Genomic DNA, 19,819 nt, shown 5'->3' on the forward strand with positions numbered 1-19,819 from the left:
TCTTAGCTCTTAATTTCCTTGTTCATATTTCCCCTCCTCTTGACTGTTTTTCTTACCTTTTTTTTTTATTATTATTATTTTTTTATTAGAGAGGCAGCCGTTGGTGGTTTAGTGCAATCACTTATATTTTACTCCTTGACCGGTCCTGTTGATTATTAGTTATGGTAGCAAAATATGATCTGTACCTGAGAGACTTGTTAGCTGAGTAAATCCCATATTTTATTTATATATAGTTTTACGAGTAGTTCATGAGCACTCTCCCCTCTAGCATCAGTGACATGTGGATGCCCACACGGTCCCGGGCTGTGGATGATCACCGCGAAGGAAGAGATGCTGCGGGCAGAGGCACGGGTGCTTAGGGGCTGCCCTGCGTGTCCTGTGCCACCGCTTGCAGGTGACACCACCGAGGGACTCTCCTGGAGGCCTTTCCAGCTCGGGAGCCGTCCTTCCAGGCTGCGTAACGCAAGCGCACGGCACGACGTGCTCAGCAGAGCCGGTGGGAGTGTGCGTGAGGACCCCCTGCTTCAGAACAGCAGCCAGGGCAGGCCAGTTTAGCTATATGTGAAAGTGCAGGATAATTAAAAAAAAAAAAAAACTTCAATATTAATTAAAAAAAAAAAAGTATAATTACATTCAAAAATTAGGTTGATTTTTTTCTTCTTTCTCATAGGACCTGCTGACTTCCAAGGCTGCAGACATAGTTTTTAAGAAGTTTTACTCATTAAATATTCCATTCTGAGAAGTGCCACAAGTGTACTTAAATATTCTCTTATATTCACCAACTTTTAACGCATCCTGTAGCAAAACAAAATGTACTGGCGGACCAACTCACAAGTTAAAGAAGAAAATCTCAGCGAAAGTTAACTTAAATCAACCTTCAGATATGAGTCAGAGCCTCTAAGCTCTGATTTTAAAAGCCTCAAGCATTGGCCTCATAGCATCCTTTAAACAGTCAATTTTAAGAACTATCAGTATCTGTACAACAAAAGAATTGTAAGAAACCTGAGTCAGATTTTTGAAGAAAAAGTCAGTTTTGGAAGATTCAAAGAAACTTTAACCCTTTAGAGCGGGCAGTGGGCTGCGTTTGTAAGAGAGGCTCTTAAACACAAATAGCAAGCAAAGTCAGAGAAACTCTTCACATCCTCTTTTAAACAGAAAAGGATCTTTATCATTGTTCTTTGTGGGAACTCACAGAATCTGAATATTCAAGTTAAAAAAGATACACGTGCTAGCTAACATTCAGCCCTCAGTGAGTAATGGATGTCATGGTTTTCAAAAGAGATTTGTATGTCCTCATTGGTATTTCATTGTAAAATCTTGTTATCAGATTAAAGTAGCAAAAGGGTAAAACTTCAAGGAGCTCATTATTACGAGTTCTCATCTGGTTGACTTAATAATGAACTTGGGTAGTCCTGGAGGGATTTTCCTGGTTAGGGTTGGAAGGATTGCTGGCTCACAGTCCTGTTATTAGGATTCTGGAAAAACACACATGCCATCCTTGCCACCAAAAGCAGTACCAAATGACCACTTTGTAGTTTAGGAGTGTATGCTTTTCCAGTTATATAGCTCCTCTGTTTTGTGAGATTGTTTAAAGATTGTATCATTTGTGAATGATTTAGCTTTACCTACGACAAACTTGCTTTCAAAAAAACCCCAGAAACAAAGTACATAAGTACTTCAAATGAGAGAAAAATAATATCTCCTTTAAATGATGGTAGGATGCTAGGACAGAGTTGGAGAAGTTGCACGCTCACATTGAACTCAAAGGCTCCAGGGATATACCCCGAGCCTTGTACCATTTCTATTTTTGCTCCCACAGCTGTCTAAACCACACAATGATGCTGGTAACGATGGCAGAAATCACCCAAGAACCACAAATGTTCTGTATTGCAAACAACAAACTCTCTTCTAAGTCACCTGGTGGCTTAGAAAAATCAGTTTAGCAGCAGAGTTTCTAGGAAGCCCAAAGAAATTGCAGGCCTGATCTCAGCTACTCCAAAAATTGCTGAGCCTTTGGTGGTGGAGGAGGACTGGCATTTCTTGATTTTAACGTAATAAATCTGGATCTAGCTCACTGTATTTAAAAAGTGTTGAGCCACCAGAGAATACTGTGGCTGCCCACAGGCTAGAAAATAGGACTACTGGGGTTGCTTCCAGCTTTGATGCTCAGCTTTCAACACTTCCAGAACGGTATCTTCAGGTTTCTTAAAGGACAGGTTATATTTTCGGTCTCATAGCAGTGACGTGAATTCACATTTCTTGAGGTGTGAAGCTCTTTAAGCAGTGTTCTGTGAAAAACAAATTATTGACAACGCCTGCAGTTATGCTGCTGCTACTGTCAAGGAATAAAGTTACGATGCTGTGAGCTTTCTGACCTGAGTCTGCCTTCTCTTAATCTAGAGACTGTTTCATAAGTTTGCAAATACAAGTAGAGACACCATATTTGTGCTATTATTGATCCCCTGCTGACGTTGGCTAGGCTTAACCGAACTGTATAAAACTGACTTATTCAGAGCAAAATCTGATGCATGCATAAAAAACTTGGCTGCTTCCCCTTGTGCTGCTGAGATATCTTACGCTTTTATTTTTGTGGTTTGGTTTGGAGGGGTGGTTTTGTCTTAATAATGCTACTGCATCTTAGGATGGGCTTAACACTGTCCCGAGCAATGCTTCTCTTGACCTATAGAGTAACACAAAATAGAAATTTAAGAATCTGATAGAAAAGCCACAAAAGTAAATTTGGGTCATTTCATTGACTTTTGGGGGCTTTGGAATAGGTCTGATATACTGCTGCAGCAGAATTCTGTAAGGTGTCTCATCAGACCTTCGGAAAGTTCATTATACTCCATCAAATAATCTGCAGCAGATCCTCCGTGACTGGGACAGCAGTATGCTAAAATGAACCAAAATCACCAAACAGTTCCATAAAGAACAGCCTTCAGAAAATAATAGTTTTTTATTTCTTTTGCAGCAGGCCTTGAACCGAAGCAACAGCCCTGGTCTAGGGTTTTGGCTGGTGCAATTTCATTGACTTCAGTAAAAGGACAAGCTGCTGTGAGACCTCTGCGTACTTCAGTCTCTAAGTCCTCAGCTTCCAAAACAGCAAGCAATATGATTTTTAAACCTACTTATGCCATTTTATAAACATTATTTATCTTTTTTCTCTTCCCGCTATATTAATTATACAGCGTTAGATCTCTTGAAACATAAATACCCCAAATGCCAAAATTAGAGCACCGTAGTGAGAATGTTGTAAGAGTGCTTTTCTGGAAAAGAAAGAATAGATTTTCGCAAGTGATTGTTGACCTTCTAGAAACTCTGTTCTGGTACTTTTCAGCATGCTTTGATGTGCAGCAAACGCTTTGCTATTTGACCACCTCCTGGTAGGGTTTCCATCCTCAGCGCTCGCTGGAGCAGGAGACCTGATACACCAGAGCTGCATACTCCAGTACATCACTTTAAACCAAGCCTTTACCATCTGTTTCAACCTCTAATTACAAATGCAAAATAACACAATTCACAATTGCATCATAAAAAAGTAAAATATAAGTGATTTAAATGCATGTGTGTGTTCCTTATGCAAGGCAAGATTCATCTGTTATGTTTTACCGTCTTTTAGAAACAACTCCGGGGTGAAATCCCTCTTTGTGGAGGGAAGAAAAATGATTTCATTGTAAGAAGGCGTTTTTTTAAGGTATGTTTCCAGGTTATTGTTGCACTTTATATATTTCTTTCTTTACGAGTTCTCCTTCTTCCGCCAAAATAGGAGTGTTTACGTCATGGTGGGATGGATGGTTTGTCCAGAGCAGTCTGCTGTCCTCAGATGCCCAGGCTGGGGACTCCTCCAGCTGACCATGCTCTCTCCTGGCTTCCCATAACATCAGCCATGTGCTACTGCTGCTTTCCCCCCTCTTATGGACCCGTATTTATTTTACCGTTATGTTTACACAGGCTTTTTTAACCTATAGGTGGAAATATCTATTAGTTCCAGCCAGTTCATGTACTTCACAGGGCAAAGGTATGAGCTGTTTTAAAGGCAACCTTTAGTTATCCCCCATCACGGAGCTTTTCTCAGGTTTGCCATGCTGGGAGATGGTGCTGTGAAGCTGCGGTGATATGTACCCAGCTAAAACTCAGCTTTCTAAAAAATTGCATTAATTGTGGGTTTTTTTGTTTAAGGTGGTTGTAAAATTCCATTATCACTGCAACACACGTGTGCTTAACTTTTAATTTCCATCAGAATTCACTGTTTCAATTCACCAGCCACGTTTCTTGGTGTTGAATAAGCATCTTTTGATTTCTCAAAACCTTTTTGGCACTAAGATACCCCAAACCAAAGCTTGCATGCTCTCTAGACCTCCCACTTTTCTCCATCCACACCTCTGCCTTGAATAGACATGACACCTCAATCTGGGAGAACAGCAAACTAAAAAATTAGTTTCCTGGGGAGAAACAAATTATTCACAGGAAAGCAGCTATTGGGGAGCATCAGAGTGGCTTTCAGAGCTCAGGTCTGCTGGCGAGCAATGAGTATTTTAAATGTAGCATACTGTGAACTTCTGAACGCTGCAACATTTGGAGCCTTTCTAGATAGTAAAATCCAAGCCGTGGGATGTACCAAGCCTTACCGCATGGTTTGTTCAGCAGACACACTTGCAGCCCATACACAGCCCTCTGTCCTGGGCTTCATCTTCCTCTTCCCCTCCTCGGTGTACTTAAAATAAGGGTCCAATATATCAAGGGACTGAACTTCATGGATTTAAAATGAAAGCTGAAGAATTTGTTTTCACTCTAATGTGAAAGGAACAATTAGCAAGGGCGCCCACCCCTTCCCATCAATAGGAGACTTTTCAATTACTTTGAAAGGCTTTGGATCAGGATCTAAAAGAGCAAAGACTTACTCTTAACAAAGATACTTGAATAGGGATGGAAAGCTGTTAATCAGACACTCCTGGCACACTAGGTGCTAAGACAAGATGATCAGCACACTTAGTGCCTTCGCTTAAACTATGCCATAGGCAAAGTGATGATTTTATAACTAAGGAATCCTGAAGGATAACTAGTGGTTATTGTAATTCTCACTACTTATTTCTAATGCACGTTAAAAGGTTACAAATGCAACTTGCTTATTCAATCTCATGGCAAACACCTGGGAGAGTCCTTGTTTCAGCTGTGGGAATGGGGAGAGGAAAATGTCTGCTGCTGGGGAGCAAGAGGAGCGGGATTCGGGGAGTTATGCTGAGCACAGCCTGGGTGAGTGTGGGGCCACTGGGCTGTACTGGTCCTTACCTGGGGGTTGGGAAGGGCAGGAAGGCTGTGGGTGCTCGATGCTGTCTGACAACACGCTAGCTAATAGGGATGCTCCTGCCATCCCCATTCCTCGTCTTGGAATTTTGTTTGGCAACTGAACGGGATTAAAAACTCTTATTATAGTATCAGATTATAAAAATACTTATGATGGTATTGGATTGCAACTGTGATTTGAATTCTGGTGAGGCTGTGAGATACCAAGAAGGGGGAAAGGAGTTAAGTTTTGGGAATGTTTTACACGTTTTTGTGTTGCCTGCTCTAATAATTGCCAGCATTTGGCAACCTGGCTATTCAGAAACACTTTGGAGTTGTCTATTTCTGTTTTCTTTTCCTTCCAGTCAGCTGCAGTTGTTATTTTTCTTAACAAGCCATTCTGTACTGTTATGGCTCTGTGAATTTTTTTAAAAAGCTTTGTAACTGAACTTTTTTTTCCTTTATGTAATTTGTTTTTGAAGTTGTCAGGGAACATTTTTGTTAAGAAAAACAACAAATCCACCCGTATTATCAATTAGTTTTATTTGAAGAAAATATAGTTCCAGATGCACCAAGGTTAAGCTATTTAGCAATAAGAGGTTTTGGGTCCATTCCATCTGGAATGACATAGTCCTGATGAAACAATTGCTAAAAGGAATTTATTTTAAAATAACATGACCTGTGTTTAAAAGCAATTGGCCTCAGATAGTCCAGTACATTGCTTTTTCTCAGGCTTGCTTATTGTTTTATTTAAAATCTTGTTCAGAATAGACCCATTAACTGGTCATATTCACTCATTGTGAGCTTGTCTTTTCTTTGGCTTATAAAGGCTTTGGATTGAGGTCAAAAAGAAAAGGGATGTAGTAGGCCATTTTAAATTGCTATTTTTTCTCTTTTCAATATCAGGGGTTTTTGGCTTGTTTGGATTATGCAGATGAAGCTGTGGTACCAGAGCCTAAAGCCCTGACGGTGTCCACACACCGCTTTGGGCTGCTGAGATCCCAATATCCAGCCCAGAAATTTCTCTTGCAGGCTGAGGGCAAGACCTTGAAGTTTGTTTTTCACCATTTCATTCCTTTTCCGTTACTCTGGTTTGCCCACGAAAGCATGATCTCCTGTGTGGTGGTGATGCTGCTTTTTGTGACATAGACAAATGTCATCGGTGTTTTCTTACTTGTCATGCCACATAAATGCAAATACCAAACAAGAGTAGTTTTTAGTGAGTCCCCTTCCAGACGGGTATTTTTTTAATCTTTTTTCCTTGAACCTAAATGGAACTTAAAACAAAGTTATTTTTCTAACGGAACACGTCTGGAACCTGTGAAGAGCTTTATTGCTATTGCTCTTTCAGGGCTATAGATTTTCTTGCGAGAAAACCCAACAAAATAATTGTCAGTGTCTTTCAATTACAAACATTAGTCTTGAGTCTCCGAAAGTGGTGTGTATTATAAATTAAGCTTTGGACAAAATAATTTGTCCTCTCCTTGGTTGTGTTTATCTATGAATATTTAGAGTGGCATAGTTGGACATTACAAGTGTCATTTTAATACACAATGAAAATTAAAGAGTGGTAGTTTACGAGGCAAGTTTCTATCCAAATACGCCGCACAACTTTGGCTTGGGTAAACCAGCTGAGATGGGTGGGATAACGTCTTGTATAAAAAAACAACGGGTGATTGTAGCATAATTTGAGGCAGATTTTAAACCAAGCTTTGGTGTAGTTTTGTGGTTTTTCTGAAGCAAGGCAGGCAAAACCATAGGCAGCTGCATAGAAGAAATTACCTTTACAAAAGTTTATAAAATATTTTTTTAATAGCTAGGTAGTCTGGTCTTAATTAACATCGCTAAGACACTTCTGTCATATCACTTCTAAAGGATCACCTGGGTGGCATCTGTAATGCAGAAGCAGACTTGTGGCTTACCCTCATGCCGGGGAGAAGCTATTTTTATTGTGAAATTTTAAAATTTTCTGCATATATGAAGGAGGCTTAACGGTCAGGGGTATTTTCTTGGAATACCCCAGGAAGTGTATTGAGATATTCTCACTGGTATGACTTTGTGGGACAGAAGAATAGTCTTCTAAAAGGAAGAGCATTGTGGTGAAAGCTTTAAGATGATAAACAAGATATCAGTACTCTGTCCCTGAATAGGGGACTATATATACACTATCTCTATTTTCAGTAATTCACAGCTGTGTTGTGTCAGATTCAGTGGGTTTGTCATTTTGGGGACGTCTTTAGCCGTGACATGAGGCAGGGTGGTCCCCCCGTGTACGGGGATGGGCTCTGCCTCAAGCCACAGCCCGCTCCTTGGGCTGATGCGAGCAATGCAATACAGTTTACTCAAGTCAGATTGCTCACTTTTTGAAAGGTTAAACAGTTATGTTGTAGTTGCTAATCTGATAAAACAAATTTTATATTAGCTGCAGACTTCAGCCACCATTTTCTTATTTTTGAGAAATGTACTGAATTTTTTTTTTTTTTTTTCAGAAAGCCATATATTTTTGGACCAATCGTTATGTTAAATATTTTATAGCATTACTTTTTTTTTTTTTTTTTCTAAAAGCACCATTTATGTTAGTTGGAGAATACTGCTGCCTACCAGAATATGAAAATAGGTTTCATTCAATTAATGAACTGGAAACAGGAAGACATTACATAGTAAATGAGGTTTACATATGATAATGTTGGATTTGTCATGTAAAAGATTGCTTCCTTTCAGCTCCCTGAAAGGACTAAATTTTGCTTTTGTACGGATTGTACAATGCTAATAAAAAGAGAAGGCTCTATGGAAAGTATAACAATAAACTAAATCTATAATTCTAATGAGCAGAAAAAAAGACGATGATATTTTAATACACACGTAGATCAGAGTGAGGTAGTAGCGTCAAAAGCTAAAGGCTCTATCGCAGCTTTGCGACAGACTCCGTACGTAGAGCAGCACGTCCCCTATGCCATGAATGATGCATGTTGGCTGGGATGGGTGTGGAGGAGGAGCTGACCCTTCGCCCGCTCCTTGCCCTTTTGCCCCTATTTAAATGGGAATAAATCACATCCAGTGACCAGAAACCAATGAGCCCCTACCCAGTGTTGCAGCAGGTTGGGCAAGAATGCTGCCTGGTCCAAGGCAAGAAGAGATGGAGCAGTGTGGGGTTTATTTATTAGGACTCTTTTTCTTCCATAATATGTCTTCTTTTAATCAAGCCAATTAAACTAAGATAATGAACAATAAATGTTCTCCAATTCAGTGTCACCACCTGTTATGATCCAATTTAAGTCTTGTACAATTTGTTTGTTTTTCTTAAAGTTGATATCGTAAAAAGGCATATTACAGAATCTTGGTACTTTTTAATATGGAAGCAGAAGAAATATTGAAAATGTGATTTGAGGATGAAAAACTCAGAAAATAGAAGGAAAATCAAATCTGAAAGGAAAATCTTAAAAGATGTCACGAGTTGCAGAGAAGTCTCATTGTTCTGTATGCTCTGACTCACCCTTTCTAAATGTGTGTTGGCAATATTTCTAGATTTTTTTTTAATGTGTGTTTTAGCCAGCATGGTAGCTGGATGAGTTTAGTTTACCATTCATCTTTTGCTCCAGAGGGACTATGGGGGTTTGTTTTGTCTTTATCGTTAGTAGTTCTCCTTTGGTAGTTCCCATCTCTGAATTTACTGCTCTTCCCACTGATGTGGAGCAAGAGAAGCTCTGGTAGCCCCAGCGTCGGGGCTGTGCTGATCCTGCCTTCCTTTCTCTGGAGGGAAAGAAGCTTGTGCAAGTCATCTCCTGTATGTTTTCATGACATGGAAATTGTCTTCAAATCTCAAAACAGATATGCTAAACTTCTTTCCCAAAAAAAAAAAAAAAAAGTCTCTGGGTTTTCCTCTGGAGGACATCGAAGGCAGTTCATCAGCGTGCTTGTAACAGTAGCCTTTCACCAACTGGACTGTTAATTATATCTCTCCCTAGTTTTCTCTTTATTAAACTAAAGAGCATCATCCTATTCCCATGAGTCATACTTCTTCAGCCCTGACCATTCTTGCTGTTCTCAGTTGGACTTTGTTTAGTTCTTTCCAGTTTCTTTGCACCTTTTTTAAAAATATGAGCTCAAGACAGCATTCTAGCTGAGGCCCCATCTTAACCGAGCGTAGGATAATTACCACAGTGGTCTTATGTATGATGCTCTTGTTAACAAATCCCCGAAATTGCCTTTTCTGGAGCAGTTTCATTCCTTTGTTTGATACTGAGCTCGTAGGACACCATAACTTTGAAACTCTTCTCTGTAATACAGCTCCCTTACTGGCAGTTTCCCATTTGCATTTGATTTTTCCTCTGTAAGTGTAACGCTTTACACTTGGCTTTATTGAATTTCATCTTAATTTCAGACCATCACTCCAAACTGTTAATATCTTCTTGGATTTTGATCCAGACCTCCCAAGGGTTCCCACCATCCCAGCTCCTCAACATTGCAAATTTTATAAATGTAATCTCTTTTCCCTTTAACTGAGTCATTATGAAAATATTGAACACAGCTGGAGCAAGGACAGATCCCCGAGGAATCTCACCTGAAATTTCCTCCCGGTTTGACAGTGAACCATTGATAACTACTCCTTGAGAGCAGTTTTTCAGCCAATTGTTCCCTCCACCTTATGGTAATTTTATCTAGTTCTAGACTGTATTTTCTTAGTTTTATTATAAGAACGTCATGTGAAACAGTATCAGAAAGCTTACTAATAACAAGATGTATCACACTGACTGCATCTCCCTTATCCGCAAAGCCGGTTACCCTGTCAAAGAGGGAAATCAAGTTGGAGAGCTCTGTGCATGAGACTTTTTTTTTTTTTTAATCAAGCCATTTGAATTATGACCCCTGCAATATTAGATAAATTTTTCAGAAATAATAAATATGCTGGTTTTTTCTAGGCTACCATTGTAAGACAGTTTGCTGTGGGGTTTTTTTGGTTTGTTTTTTTTTTTTTTTTTAAATAATCTGGTGATGTGAGATTAAGAATAATGGTTTGAAAGCCAAAAGCCATTATCCGACTGCTACCAAAGACAAAAATTAGGGTGGGAGCAACAAGCCTTCCTCCACAATAGTGTTTTCTCCATTTCAAGCTGATCAGTAGGAAGTGGATTTAGAAGTGCTTTAAATTATTTCACATCATTTACTGGTAATCTAACCAGCATGTACTGCATGTACCCTAAGTGCTGATTTTTTTAAAAGCATAAGAGGAAGAGCAAAAGAACTTTTTATTCTAAGTCATTCTGTAATTTACACATTTTTGTATCAACCCACTTACTAGTGCCATACATAAGTGTTTCCTCTGAACAGATTTAATTTTTAATTTTCCTGAATCAGTGTTAACCAGGAAAAAGGTAATTGTTGTCAAGAGTATTCAAACTGTCAGAATATCATTCAATCTAAAAGCTGTTAGAATCTGTGCAAAAGTAATTACTGAAACTCTATTCAACTGTAATAATAACCTGCCACTGATGACAGCAATTACTGGGGAAAGTGTAATAGAAATCAAAGGCGCATTTTTCTCTGACAAGTACATTTCTAACTAAGGTTTACATTGGTTGAATAGTGTTGACAATGATGATGTGCTGTATCACTCTTAATCACGGTTGGCATGATGTTACAGTTTGAACTGCTCACTGTTAGAGGAGGACTAATTGCGTGTTTCATTTGACACTGTCCATGCTTTCTGTACATAGGAATATATATTATAGACGAGCAGAGTTTAAGTGTTGTGCCTCATTGCCTGACTCGCATCCTTTTTAAGTGTAGGTTATAAGTACTTTTGCATTTAACATAAAGGCTCCAATTAGAATCGGGATGAACCGGTTAGGTCAACTTCCAGTATGTACAAAACAGAGGGATGGGAAGGAGCATGGTGGCAAAAGTCAGCCCACCTTCTGCTTCCCAGCTAATGAAGGTCGTGCAGAGTCCTGCTCCTGCATTTACCTCTCTGGGAGGCATAGCTGTCTGATGAAATAGGCTTGAGAAGATGGTTCTTTGGTGCTTCAAATTAGTGAGAAGTCACTGAAGCGGGGAGTCTGCCGTTACTGTTGTTGTTATTATTGTCGGATCTAACTGTCGGCGCTTCCCTTCAACTCGCACAAAAACCGAGACCTATGTTGGCACACACGAGGTGCCAGTAGGAATAACTGCCCTGGCTTTGGTGGCCTTGTGTTAGGAGAAGATTTAGTTGTATGCATTATTTGGAGAGAGAGGAAGAAAGGGCATCCTTCTTGACAGCATTTATACCTCTGTTGATGAATTTGGTCCACTTTTTCATCAATAGATGAGAAGTTTTTTCCAGAATCTTCCCCTATTGGGAGAACTCCTTAGGAACAGTTCAGCTTCAGAATAACCCATCCACAAATCTCTGTTTCAGCATCCCTCACGTGTACCTCCCATGACAATCCCTGTTTCTGGGAACAAGCTCAGGAGAACTGTCCTTTGGGAGCAATCCTGGGGCAGGTGTCCAGAGTGCCACGTGTTGGTTCTGCCCAGTTGTTCCCAAACTAATTCCCAGAACATGTTAAAGCATCACCGAGGGAGCTAATTTTAGCAGGGTTTTTTGCTGGCTTTGCGTCCATCAGAGTAACTTTAAGTATTGAACACGTGCAGGAGATGATGTGCAGGTCTGGAGCAAAGATAATGAGAGCAGTTTCAGAACACACTGATGGTCAGGTTTTCATGCAAGAAATTACGTCCATTGATTTTTATAGAGTGGAAGAAATGAAGATAACTGGGTGACATTGTGCAGTTAATCGCATTTCTCGTGAGGGCTGTTTTGTCCTTCATATATTTCCACAGACCATAAGCCCACATTCACTACAAAGGCTGAAACTCATTATTATTTCATGGCAGAGCCAGCTATCTCCACCAACGAGACTCAGTAGGAAAATGCAGTGTGGAATCCAGGTGAAGAGTAGGGAGGCACAGAAGTAAACAGTCTTTCCGAGGCCACCAAATAGGCTATATCCATTAAAGTTAATCCAAACTGCATGCAGGACTTTTTTACACTTCTAGGGAGGCTTTCTGAAATGGCTTTTAGGTGGTGCCACATCACAACGAAATCATTGACCACCCTTGCAATCCCATTTCCCCAAGATATTTCTGAGCTTTTACAAACCACTTGCACACACTTTAATGTGTGAGTAGTTCGTGTAGACTCCTAGGATGATCTTGCAGACTTAAACACAGGCCTAACTGTTCACTGAACGGGGGCCTTGCTTGGCTCCAGATAGAAGACTGCCAGGAGGAGTTCATTGTATCGTTCTACTTATTGCACTAATTGCCTGTTTATGTTTTCTGACAGCCAACACTACCCAATAATTTTTATAAACAGAGGCTCTTTCACAAAATCTACTACATGAAAGTCACAGCTCTTGAAAACCAAAATGATTTTAAAGGAAACTTGATATTTCCCCTCTGATTTTCCTATTGATGTTGAACAGTTGCATCAGATTGGGTCCCTGGTGTTCTGTTAACATGTGGCTCTCTTTTATTATAACATAACAATAATGCAATTCAACTGAAAACATGTGTTAAAACACTCTTAGATTTTGTGCACACCTTATTAATTATACTAACTGCAAAATGATGGGGTCTTTGACAATCGTTTCTATAAACTGTTTCTATAAACTCTTTGGGTTTCTAAAATGATGGACTACCTGAATGAAGGTAGTGCTTTTCTGGTTTATTGAATGGTTGCAGGCAGGCGTTTGCATAACTAGGTGATACATATATTTACGTACACCGTGCTGATGAGCAGTTGCACTTCATTCCTTAGTTGAAATAAAAGACGTGAGAGTGACTAAAAACAAAAACACGCCAGGACCTCCTCCCTGATCAGAGTTTTCTGCCTAAGAGAAGAATAACGTGAGCTACATCTGAACGACACGAAGAAAGAGCCTGTGCAAATTCTGTGCTCAGCATTGCTCTTTGCTAATTACAGATGCTGGATTTTTTCTTAGATGGCTGCAATCACAGCGAGGTGGCACAGGCATTCTGCTGTGCACAGGGTTTCCGTATGGCTCTTTCCATGGGATGAAAACACCCGGGACAGAACTCTGCCTCCACGACAGTCACTCCACCGGTGACAGCGCTGGGGTGACCATCAGTCATCCTTTTAAGAAGGTAATAGGAGACAACAGAGAGTTTGAAAACCTTATTCCTGACAGAGTTCATGCAAACTCTGTTGAGTTTTTGTGCTTGTGCAGTTTGCACTTCCATGTCCAGGTGGAGGGATTAGGCAGGTATCGGTGTGACTTGCAGGTGCAAATGTGTGATCTACGTATATAACAAATTTTACAAAAGGGTTGCAACTTCCCCCAGTACACCCCTGCAAATTTGTTTGGGAATTTAGAGACATTATTACTACCAATGGTTTTCCTTTTACCCATTTGCCTTTCCAATGTTACACTTGCTGACAGCATGTAAGAAATCCCCGTCATCACGTGCTTAGAAATGATTAGTCAGGTCTCCCCCAGATTAGGACGCTGGCTTAAAAAGTCAGCTACTTGCTTTCTCTTTTTCCATGTCCTTAAAGTTCATATTTTAAAACTTTTCTCTGAAAACCTGAGGGCCATATTTATTTTTTTTAAAAAACCAAGAGAGCTGAGATTAATGGAGATCATACAGATAACATAAATCCATTGTATCAAGAGAGCTGAGACTTTAAGAAAAATACTAACGATCACAACTTTCTGATAAAATTATCAAGTCTGACAATCCGGTATGCTTGCTAGAAAATGGTAAAGTGTAAATCATAAGGCTTTTTTGAAAACGGCAGATGCAAGAGACCACATTTTAACCCCAAATCTCTTCCACTCGTTCTTCCAGCCCTGTTATGATTTAACCCCGCTGACAACTAAGCCCCATGCAGCTGCTCACTCACCTCCCTCACAGTGGGATGGGGGAGAGAATCCGAAGGGTAAAAATGAGAAAACTCGTGGGCTGAGATAAAGATAGTTTAATAGGTAAAGCAAAAGCCGTGCACACAAGCAGAACAAACCAAGGAATTCATTCACCGCTTCCCATCGGCAGGCAAGTGTTCAGTCATCTCCAGGAAAGCAGGGCTCCATCACGTGTAATGGTTACTTGGGATGGCAACTGCCATCGCTCTGAATGTCCCCCCTTCCTCCTTCTTCCCCCAGGTTTATATGCTGAGCGTGATGTCGTATGGTCTGGGATGTCCCTTGGGTCAGTCGGGGTCAGCTGTCCCGGCTGTGTCCCCTCCCAACTCCTTGTGCCCCCCCAGCCTCCTCGCTGGTGGGGTGGGGGGAGAACCAGAACAGCCCTTGGCTCTGTGCAAGCACTGCTCAGCAGTCACCAAAACATCCCTGTGTTATCAACACTGTTTTCAGCACAAATCCAAAACACAACCCCGTACTAGCTACTAGGAAGAAAATTAACTCTATCCCAGCTAAAACCAGCACAAGCCCTTTCCCTTCTCTCTCCGGATTTGTTCTAGCTCTACCTTTTTTTGTTGCATTTCACCATTGCTTTCTCTATCTGCTTTAGCAGCGGACAAAGGAACTGGTAATTGCCAGAAAAGAGTGGGAACAAAATTTGAGAGAAGCCAGAGGAAGGTGGGCAGTAACAGCACAACTGCGGTTGTTCCTCCCGGCCAGCTACGGCCACCACGGACCAACGGTGCTGCTGGGGTGGGCTGCAGACGTGAGCCCTTGGCCGGGTGGTCTTCTCCAGTCATGCCAGCTGGGCACCAGTTCAGCGTGTCTGGATCACAACCATCCCCTGCCGGGAGCTGGTACTGCTCTTGGTTTTGTACAGTGGGTGGAAAAAAAAAAAAAAAGGAAAAGAGAGGAGCTGCTTCAGGGATCAACCCCTTTCAGTGTGATTAAATGGTTCTTCAGTTCCCATCACTTAGGACTCCAACCTTTTTCAATATTTTACACTCCATTCTCCGAGGTTTTGTTGTTTGGTTTTGTGGGGTTTTTAAAAATATTTCTTTCATCTGATGGTTAATATGGGATCTCACTCTTACGGTGAAGTGTTGCTACTTGCTGAATTCATTAACATCAGTTTGAAGAACCACAACTGACTCTTGTTCCAGGTGTGTCAAATGGAACCATATTTACTACTTGTTACTGAAATTTCTTATCCAAGCTGAGGCCCAAAGCTGCTATCAACTGCTATTTGTCCACTGATATCTAATAATGCTATGCTAGTTTATGTGAGCTGAGAATCTGCTCAAAATAAGAGAGCAGTGGTGGGGTTTTGTTATTGGAATTCATCTTGCCAGAGGCTTCTCTCACTACAGGAAAAGACTGAAGAGGAATAAAAAAGAACAAAAACAAAATGGTGAAATGGAGTGAAAGTGCTTATTGTATGACTAGGCTTCTGGAGACCTACAACAAACTATATCCAATGGAAATGAGATAAGATGTCCTTTGACTGTAGATCAGTCTAATAGCAACAGCCTGTTTTCTCCTCTTAAATGTTGCACTCGCTCTGCGGAGCTGAGATAACCCTAGAGCTTTAGTTTCTCTTTCTGCAGGGATACTCCATCACTGATATTTTTGCTTTTATACCAAGTTTACATTTAGTCAAATTGAACACCCAATCAGCAGGAGTACCTGACCTAAAGATGCATCATTGCCATCTTACCCTGGTGTGACCACCTCAAATGGACAATCACAGAGAAGATGGTATCCAGGCCAGTGATGAGACTTCAATGTGTGGCAGTAAGGACAACATCTGCCTTGCGTATTTCTACTTGCCTGCATAATCATGCATAGCTTTCTATTGTTCCAGGAGTTACTCAAGCATATAATAGAGTTTCAATGAGTTCAAACCTCCTGTTTTAGATAGTGTTTTAGTGAGTTGTTTTTCTGCCTCAGCATGGATTAGATTTTTTTGTTTGTTTTTCACTAGCCCTGTCAGATCCAGGGAAGCACACGGAGAGAGTGTGAAGGAAATCATGGGTTGTAAATGCTGAGTACACAGCTGTATCACAAATTTTAAAATGTAGGAAACAAAAATATTACCTGAAATAATATACACATGATACCTGCTCAGTAACCCTCTGTCTGTTAGTGAGAAATAACCCTCTGGCCCCAAACATCTCTGTCACGGTGCACAGATTCTGCATCTGCAGGCGGAGTTTCAACCTGGTGCAAACTCACATGGCAGAGCCAGGGCCTCATCCAGGGAATGGCAGCCCCAGCCAGGATTTGTCCCCAGGAGTTTTACCTCGGAATTTGGTTTGCAGATTCATAATGATGGTTTAAGGAATCTATTCAATTTTGCTGGGGTCGCGTAAGAAGTCACGGGCAGTGGTGCCGGATCTAAAGGATCCAGTCTCCTGAGCCCTGTGCCCTGTCCCCTGGACCTGGTGCAATTTCTATCATCATAATTTAATGAGGAAAAAATATTTAAAATTATATATTAAGTGTTTCTGGGCCTATGTTGTAGGAAATACTTTTAATTGAAGTATACAAATGGTTGACTCGTGAAACAGGAACATGGGATGCATGCCAGTGGAGGTGATACCCACTCAGGCTAGTGGATGTCATCCTCCCTGCCAGCGGTTGCCTCTGTTAGATAGCCTGCCGATCGGGTAGTGTGTGCTCATGGTCCTAATTCCTCTCAGCCAGGTTGGTTTAAACTGTTTGAATTACTAGTCTCAGCTATCCCAGCTGATCTTTTTTTTTTTTTTTTTTTTTTCTTCCCTGAAGAGAATTGAAGTGCTCATTTGAACTTCTTTGCCAACAGATCTGTTCAAAACCTCCAGCAAGTGGGTTTTAATGAGCAGCTGGGGGAGTAACTTCTTCCTGGCACAGGCTGCTCCTAAAGAGGCTATCTGTGCATATCCTTAAGACATTTTAAGAGACTGAACATTTTCATATCTTTAAATCATAGTAAAAGTGACTTCAGGTGTTGCACTGCTTTAAGTCATTTGATTCCTTAAGACTGCATGGTGCCCACATCTGCCATTAGCACATCCCTTTAATGATCAAGGCTGGACTGTTCAAACGAGCTTAAGCAAGTTAGCACTCAAATCCCTTGGGTAGCCAGCAGGACAGATTTGAGCACATCAGTCCTGCTTCTTAATTAGATCCCAAAATCTCAAAGTAAAAATCAAGTGATGTTTTAAACAATTCTTGTATAATTGCTATCTTAGTTAATTTTTCCTAAGGATTTTCAACCTTGATTTAGAAGATTACATCAGTTGTGCGCTTAACATTAAGCATGTAAATAACCTCATCTCTCCACAGCAATAATTTAAGCAGTCGTTAAGTCGTATGAACACCTTTGGAAGTTAGGTGAATGCTTAAATGTTTTGCTCAATAGATGTCTAACATTAAACAGGTATTTATGTGCTTTGCTCCACAAGGGTCTTAAAGATATAATTTAAGTAGATGGGTGTCTTCTCCTAATGACTATAATAAAAGATCAGTGAGGGAAGGTGGTAGGAAAGTGTGTCAGATGCAGTGGTGGTTCTGGAGGCTGAAGGAATGGATTAGAAAATTTTCCATCTCTCTTACTTTCATTTTTCAAGCACATAAAAAAGGAATCTCACCCTTTTCTTCAGGTGAGTAAATGAAAGGACTGCTTTCAAAACAGCTGCATGTAAATTTTCAATTTCATTCTGTGTGTTTGGTCACTTGAAGAAAAAAAACCTGTTTGGCAGGCAGATGTGCTTTGAGAGACTTCTCTGTGCTTTCTCAGAGGGAAAATGTTTAAAAATGAAAATAAACTCGCTAAGGGCCATACAATGCATGGTGCTTTATTGGCCATTGTTCTGTTATATGACCCATCATTCTGCTTTAACACATGCATAGCAGCAAGTACTAGTGTCTTAGAAATCTCAAACCTGTGCTGTTTGTCTTGTGCTTTCTCCAGTGGACAGCATGCCATTATTGTCACCCTCTCTGGTTATATTTAATGCAAGGACGATACAAGTCCTTTAAAAAAAATGTCACTTCAGTGGTACTTTATGCATTTTTATTCCTGAATATTAAGTCCCAATTTTTATAGCCTTAGCTCAATCTGTGGCTTCATAAAACATCATAAATTGGAGCTTAGCTTTACAGGCAAGCAAGATGATTTGATAAACATGGGATTGCCCCTACTACATCAAATAACGTTTCCTCTCTTAGTATCCAGAAGCACTAAGTTATGGCACTGGTTCAGTAGCCCACCAAGAGATATAAGAAGCCCTATGCAATTAACTTCTTGCATCTTGTCTTTTTTTTTTTTTTTCCCCAAGGGGAAAAATGAGAAAAGTTCTTTTAACCAGGTATTTTCTTCCAATTTTTCCTCATAGCGGAGTCAGCTAAGTGCAACCTCTTGTCAGCACAATCACTGTCTATAATTTACATGCAAGAAGCAACAGAAACTTTTAGGATGAAGTGAATGTAAAACCAGAAACCTCTGTCTGTTCCATCATCCAGCCTTGCAAGTACAGTAGCTATGTCAGTGACTGTATTAAGAGCTATTAAAATGGCTTTGATGTATTGCTGGGTTTTGGTATGATTTTCTAGGTTTTATTATTCCTCTGACTATCATTTGCTATTTTTAAATGGAATCTACTATTATGGGATACGAGCTGTCTGTCCTTCAGAGGAGACTCTGCACCAATAGCCCTTCTGCTCATCTTCAGTGGCGTGTACGGGGGGACGCTAACGATCCCCTGGTAGTTCAGTGTCCTAGCCACCATTTATACTATTTATCATCAAAGAAGATTCTGATATTCAAGGTTGTGTGCGGGCACAGCAGCTGCATACATAATGGCTCTGCTGGTTGGTGCTGCAGCCCGAGAGCTGCGCGGGTTTAACTCGGCGCGGATCTCCCTCGGTGCTTGCAAACCGCCGCTGGTCCTTTTGGCTCTGCCCCTTGTCAGCAAGCAGCTGAGTGAAGGACTCGGTGCCGGTCTCCCCAAATTCTTTTCCTTGGTCCAATCTCGCTCTTTTTAGATAAGCCACCTTTCTCCATCTGTGGTCAGGTAGCGCTCGCTCAGCCACGGCTGCTTCGTGGGTCTGCTGCGTGGGGTTTCGGCAAGGTTTTTCCACAAAGACCTGCACAGTCTTTTAAGGCTAATTCAATACCTGCGTGACGTAGTGGTGAGAAAAACAATGAGATTGTTGAGAAAAGAAGAGCATTTAAGGAACACTGAAATGTATTATTCCCTTTTTGAGAGCTGCCTAAAAACTATTGATTTCACTACCCCCATATTTCTAAGAATAAAAAATTTAGAACCTTAATATCGTTTCCCCCAAATCAGGTTATTTCCAGTGTGACTGAACTCATAAATTGACCAGTTAGAACTCTGGGACTCAGATTCTCCAAATTAACAAATACCTCTTCAAGTCTAACAAAACACGCTGTTCATCTGCACCTGCATCTTGGGAGTCGGCATTGCTTAGTGAGAAAAACAAACTAAAACTGGTTTGCCTTGTTCCATGTTTGGCTGCTCTTCTTTTTCCCTGTGGCTCAGCCATCTTAATGAACACTTCCCCATGCATACTTATTTTCGTAAGTCTATTTACAAACATTTTTA

At 40.6% G+C, this 19,819-nt stretch overlaps 1 long non-coding RNA gene across 5 annotated transcripts in view; it reads left to right on the top strand.

Annotated features, from left to right (window-relative positions):
- LOC128153904 (uncharacterized) overlaps nucleotides 1–19,819 on the top strand; it is a 108,914-nt gene that overhangs the window by 69,734 nt on the left and 19,361 nt on the right. For 2 of the 5 annotated variants that reach the window (XR_008239145.1, XR_008239147.1), the window contains one exon: nucleotides 2,975–3,671. The exons of the other annotated variants lie outside the window; for them this stretch is intronic. This is a non-coding gene — a long non-coding RNA (uncharacterized LOC128153904). Of the gene's footprint in view, nucleotides 1–2,974; nucleotides 3,672–19,819 lie in introns of those variants that run through there. 5 annotated transcript variants of the gene reach the window in all.

This window comes from Harpia harpyja, chromosome 18 (assembly GCF_026419915.1).
Source record: "Harpia harpyja isolate bHarHar1 chromosome 18, bHarHar1 primary haplotype, whole genome shotgun sequence".
In the NCBI taxonomy this organism is placed as follows: Eukaryota; Metazoa; Chordata; class Aves; order Accipitriformes; family Accipitridae; genus Harpia; species Harpia harpyja.